Genomic DNA, 6754 nt, shown 5'->3' on the forward strand with positions numbered 1-6754 from the left:
CACGCGCACTAGTATAGCTAGACTTCATCATGTAACTTTACATTAGCCTAGATGCGTGCACTCTGTAGGCACGATTTGTTTAGTTTTTGAAATATACTTGATAATGTTAAAGCGCACATCGTTAAAACAAAAAATACGATATTATCGCAGACGATTTAGCTATATCGCACACCCCTATATTGACCTTATCGTCATCATCATCATCATCATCATCATCATCATTATCATCATAACAAGAAATACATAAGGAAAACATACATAGGGGCTCATTCTAAGCCATTTATAGCTGAATAGGCTTTTGTCTTGTCTTAGCCTTGTTTGCTGCTCTTTCATTTCATTCTTTGTCATTTATGTGAAATTATTGTACCACAACTAAACAATTTTGCATTATGGATTTAAATTTTTTATCTGTTGAACAGCAAACATAAACAAAAAGAAGTAATAAACTCATTATTTTCATTAATTTTACAAAGTAAACAATTTGTTTGCATTTGCGCGAGCATATTCACGCAGCGCTGTCTCGCGAGTGCAGTGCAGTGCACGTCACGTTTTTGAATTCCAACGGTCGAGAAGAGACTGATCCCCGTCTGCTGATTTAAATTGACGGTCTGACGGAAATATTGTTGTGGTAAGTCAGAAAAATACATCGATTTTTTTAAGTAATTTACTTGTTATAAGCTTTAAATCCATTAGTAATGAAGTTGTCAATGTTTCTACAGCGGATTTACACTAAAACACGAAAGAGCCTGAACCGCGACAGTGTCACAAGTTGCCTTACATCGGTAAGTTGTGTTGTGCTTGTTGCAAACTGTTACATTTTGTGTTTTCTGATCCTAAGCTTAAGTTAGTTTTTAACTGCAGATAGTGCTCTAAGCTAGTTTTTGACCGCACACTCAAATGGTCATGAAGAACAGCCCTACAGAACAGAGCGCTTGTGCGTTCAGCTTAGGGGCGGTTCTAGACCCTTTTTAGGTGGGCTTCAACCCCCATATTTTCAGTCTCAGCCCCCCTAAAACTATAATCAGCTATCTGAATGATCAGGCCAGTGCTGCTTCTTCAGTAAAGTTTATCATTCTCTCTTGTTTACTGATCGACCCCCCTAAAGGTGAAATCCTAGAACCGCCCCTGCAGCTAGTGGTTAAATGTACTCGCACTTCGGCTCAGAATGCTTTTATGATGCTAGATAATTGTAAACAGCCCAATGTGAACACTATTGTGATTCACTTCAACCTTTTCAAACTTTATGAATGATTATTTTATGTTCAAGTCAAGTGGCGTCTAAGAAACTGGAAGCAGGCCAGGGTTCGGCTGTTTCTAAAGCACACACAGCTTAAAGGGATAGTTTAATATTTACATTTACAGAATACAACTTTACTTTTTTTCATGGTAGACTAAGAGGTCAATAAAGTAGTGACATGTACATGATGTGAAATTAATAGTAACTTTCTGTTTTCCTTTTCAAGATTACAGATGATGTCTGCAAATGGCTCCAAACCATCAACCAGTGATGGAGGCAATGGAGTGCCTCTTTGCTACTTATTTCGTATTCAGTGTGGAATACCCCAAGCACATCACTCACACAATGAATTTTGTTGAGCACTACCTGTTTAAACTCTCCAGCAGCTAAAAAAAAAACTGTCTGTCCCAGTGCTCAAAATGTATAATCAATTATCATAATACTTTGATATGTCATGAATAGTGCTAATGTAAATTTGTAAATATGAGGCGATTGATGTTATTCTGAAATGCTGATCTGAATTTGAATCTGTAATTACAATTCTTTATGAGTGATATTAATGTAAATTTGTAGATTTGAAGTACTAGATGTTCTGAAATGCTGATCTGAATTTTAATCTATGTATTCACATTCTTTATGAGTGATATTAATATGAATTTGTAGATTTTAAGTACTTCTATATCTGTATATTCCCATTGTGAGTTATATTAATATGGATTTGTAGTTTTGAGTGACTTGATGTTGTTCTAACACTGATGGGAATTTAGATGAATCTGTATATTTGTATTATTTATTAGTGATAGATTAATGTAATTTTGTACATTTTATGGACTTATTTTGTAATATGTAGATGTAGGTGAAACTATTTTCATTATTTATGAGATATTTTTTAAATGGTTGATGTTTTAATGTTGATTTGTACATTTAAAGCCTTGAATACTTGAAATTACAGTAGCGTTCTTTCAGTAATAGTAATTATTTTTGTTAATATAAATAAATTACTAGTTCTATGCACTTTGGGTGTGCTTTTTTTCAGTATTCATGGGTGACTTTTTTATGTGAATTACATTTTTACATTTTAGGGTCTTGATGTTTGTCAATAATATGAAATATTTAATCCAGAAAGGACAAAACAAATGATAATGAATGAACCCCTAAAAGGTTCCATATAGAACCTTTTTCCTGGTTACAAAGAACCCTAAAGGGTTCTTTTGATTGAACCCTTAAAAAGGGTTCTATATAGAACCTTTTAGGGGTTCCAAATACGTAGCGCCTGATAGAACCTTTTAAGGTTCTATATAGAACCTTTTCTTCTAAGAGTGTGTGATAGATCTGTAAGCAAGCGTCAATGCCTTGAACTTGATGCGAGCAGCGAGAGGTAGCCAGTGCAGAGAGATGAACAGAGGAGTGACGTGGGCCCTCTTGGGCTCGTTGAAGACAAGACGAGCTGCAGCATTCTGGATCATCTGTAGGGGTTTGGTTGCACATGCTGGAAGTCCGGCCAGAAGAGCATTACAGTAGTCAAGCCTAGAAATGACCAGGGCCTGGACGAGAAGTTGTGTTGCATGCTCAGTTAGGAAAGGCCTGATCTTCCTGATGTTGTGCAGTGCAAACCTGCATGATCGAGCTGTCTTTGAAATGTGATCTGTGAAGGTCAGCTGGTCATCAAACGTTACTCCAAGATTTCTGACCGACCTTGATGGGGTGATTGATGATGACTCTAGCTGGATGGTGAAGTCGTGCTGTAGAGACGGATTGGCAGGGATGACGAGAAGCTCAGTCTTTGCCAGGTTGAGCTGCAGGTGATGTTCCTTCATCCATGTGGAGATGTCCGCCAGACAGCTTGAGACCCGTGCAGCTACTGTGGGATCATCTGGTTGAAATGAGAGGAAGAGCTGCATGTCATCAGCATAGCAGTGGTAGGAAAAACCGTGTGCCTGTATGATGTGTCCCAGTGATGTAGTGTAGATGGAGAAGAGGAGGGGACCAAGAACTGAACCCTGGGGAACCCCTGTGGTCAGTTGATGTGCTCTGGATACCTCGCCTCTCCATGCGACCTTGAAGGACCTACCTGTGAGATAGGACTCAAACCAGTGGAGTGAAGTTCCTGTGATGCCCAGTGATGAGAGGCTGGACATAAGGATCTGATGATTCACAGTGTCGAAGGCAGCAGACAGATCCAGGAGAATGAGGACTGAAGATTTGGAAGCAGCTTTTGTGATCCCTAGGGCTTCTGTGACTGACAGTAATGCAGTCTCAGTTGAATGCCCTTTCTTGAAGCCAGATTGGTTGACATCCAGCTGGTTGTTTAGAGACAAGAAGGATGTTACTTGGTTGAAAACAGCTCTTTCAAGTGTCTTCAAGTGTCAATGAATGGTAGGAGAGAGATAGGTCTGTAATTCTCCACAAATTATGTGTTTAGCGTTGTTTTTTTAAGCAGTGGAGTAACCCGAGCCTGCTTGAATGCTGTAGGGAAAGTGCCAGTATGGAGGGATGAGTTGATGATGTGTGTGAGTGATGGTAGAAGTGTGGGAGAGATGGCTTGTAGAAGGTGTGAGGGGATGGGGTCAAGAGGGCAGGTGGTAGGGTGACTGGAGAGGAGAAGTGTAGATACTTCTTCCTCGGTTAGCGAAGAAAAGGAGGACAGAGGGATATTGGCTGTGGAAGGGGTTGGTCTGGGTTCCTGTGTGTGTGGAGCTGAGAACTGACTGCTGATAGATGTTGTTTTGCTGTTTCGGTCGGGCAATTAAGTCAATAACGCGAAAATGTGCCGAATCGAAACTGCTAGGAGCAAATGCTTAAGTGCAAATTAGACTGCAATAATAATAATAATAATATTCTAGACAACTGATTTGATCACATCATTAGAAACAAGTGTGAACAATTTTGAGTTGTTGTGTGTAAACGATGACAGCTGTGTTGTAGTTGTGTTTAACTTTTGCCACATGTATTTACCATTTTGCAACACAGTGCAAAATGTGTTTTAGTGAGTGAGAATGTGTTTAGAGATTTGCAAACAGTGTCTTAACTACATGAACTTGTTTAAGGTTTTGCCTACAGAGTGACTGATTCGACAAATGGGTTTAGGCCACTGAGCATTGGGTTCAGAGAATGGGGTTTAGTGTTTTAGCAATTGTGAAATACTGTAATAGTATAGCTTACACAGTTGGATGTAGTGCTAACTGTGTTAATAGTTTTGAAAAATTGTTAAAAGTATTGAAAAATCTGTCACAGCAATCGTAAAAAACTGTAAACATGTTGAATATTTACGAAGAGAGCTGGAGAGGTCTCCTAAGGAGTAACAAGATGGCAGCAGAGAGGACACGGTCACGCACTTTTCAACGAAAATATGATGTATTGAAGTTAAATGATGACGGAGTTGATCAAACGATAAAAAAAGTTTAATCATCAAGGTATTCTTTTTGTAACCTACCTTTAAGAAATTTTACAGCAATTAAATGAAATTAAAGTAATAATTATATTTTTGGCGACTGGAAAAATGCAGCAGTGCACCTGTGATGACTCCGGCCCTTCGGCCCACAGTTAGCAGGCTCTTGAATAGCACTATTGTTGCACCGACCACACCAAATATACAGTAGTGGCCAAAAGTGATGTGCAGAGGTTTTTAAAAAAAAATTGTATTACCCTACAAGTTTGCTTAAACCATCAAATTATAAGGAAAATATTTTTATATTTATATTTTTTTTTAAATATGAGGGAAAAACAAAACACTTAGTGAAGGTATTTATCTGACAAAATTATTTCAAGTCACCTTTATTTCTACAGTGTTTTTTACAATACAGATTGTTTCAAAGCAGCTTTACAGAGATAACAGGAAAATAATGCAACAAAGTTAGTCTTGGCTGTACAGCAGCTCTAGAAGAAAATAGTGTCATTGTCCAGCTTAAGTAAGTTCAGTGTTGATTAATTTCTACCAGAAAGACTCGAGAGGCAAAATACTGAAACAAGTATACATTTATTAACAGCCCAGCAAGCAAATATTATTGGCGTAGGCCCCGTCCGTAGCTCGCAATCAGAGGGTACGGAATCTGCATTTCTTGCCAGAAGATGAAGGTGGAGCGCAGCCTATAACCCCTGGGAGGTATGGACAGGGACCATCCTGGCAGTGGTGGGAGGATGGAGGGGAAGGAACCATCCTGGTGGTGGTGGGGAGGATGTAGGCGAATGTAGGCGTCAGCATCTGCAAACTCAGAAGTTACTCAAACTCAAACTGTGTAAGTACCGATCTTTTACACTACAAGAATTAGAACACGATTGGATAGATGAGAAGGTAATAAATGATGTAACAAATTAGTCTTCCTGGCAGAACTTGCGCTAAAGCTTTTATTTCCATTGTAAAAAATAATGAGTTATCTATTTAGTGAATTTATCTATACAGCTGCTCTGGAGAAAACAGTGATGTCATCGTCCAGCTTAGTTCAGTTCGCGTATAATGGTGTCAATGCAGGCAGATCAGTAATATTGTTGAATATTAAGTGACAAAAAAGGGCAAATTACAGCTACAGGTTTTAGAAAAACTAAAAAGCTCACAGGAGGGGAAAAAATCATACATTGTCTGCAACATAGTCATTTATTAATATTTCGTTGTCCTCTCTTGTTTTTTCATGTGTTCATAATTTCTTTGTATGACAGCCTGGCTAAAAACTATGTCTGTACAATTTGGAATGTTTCATTGTGTTATCACAAATAAACAATTGACTCCAGGCACAACTACACGATACGCTTACAAAATCTTTAACACATTTTATAATACTATAATTAAATTATTTTATTTTAATTACATTAAAGGATTGGTGTCATGCTGCAGTGACCTCACACTTGCAGGCTCACTATTGGCTGATTCAGTGGTTGAGGGCGGCCATTTTGGGTTGACATCATTGTAGTCCATAGCAGAGAATGTCTAATATGGCGAGAAGTTTCACTCTCAGTACACTTCCGGCTTCTGAACTGGTTGCAGTTCCACTCTGATTCCATATGAGGGCGCTCACAGGACGAGTGCAGAATGAATGGAGGTCTATGGCGCTATACCAATAAAAATCCACTTTTCTCAGGATATAATTTTTTGTCTAGTAATTTGAATGTTGTATTCGAAAGGAGATGCAAATAAATTACACACTGCTGGGTGTTAGATTTTTTTGAGTCACTTATTTGCTTTAAAAAGTCTTTTAAAGTGTCAATGACGTCATTCACATGTACGACCAGAAATACTGCTTCACGGCAATCCTTCAGTCACTCTGGTGCGTTCGCGCTCTGCACTTTCTTTTCACTCGAGGCATCGACAACACAGCTGACACAGGTAAACACACGTGCTAGAAGAGTTTTTGTTTTGTTTGTTTCTGGTCCCGCTGCGGATGACACGATGCCATCAAGCGGTATCTCTGGTCGTAATCAGTCCTTAACTGACCAATCAGCGTTCATTAGCAGAATGCTAGCGTTTATGGGCAACAACAACTCAGCCTGTAAGAAATCAAAAGGACATAAGTACTCATTCATTCA

General features: G+C 38.8%; 1 long non-coding RNA gene across 1 annotated transcript; it reads left to right on the forward strand.

Moving 5' to 3' along the window:
* Positions 1-315: 315 nt before the first annotated feature.
* Positions 316-1836, forward strand: LOC311083824. The gene is made up of 3 exons (XR_014606367.1): positions 316-628; positions 720-782; positions 1464-1836. It is a non-coding gene; the product is annotated as an uncharacterized lncRNA (long non-coding RNA).
* Positions 1837-6754: the final 4918 nt, after the last annotated feature.

This window comes from Abramis brama (genome assembly GCF_963993115.1).
Source record: "Abramis brama genome assembly, chromosome: 5".
In the NCBI taxonomy this organism is placed as follows: Eukaryota; Metazoa; Chordata; class Actinopteri; order Cypriniformes; family Leuciscidae; genus Abramis; species Abramis brama.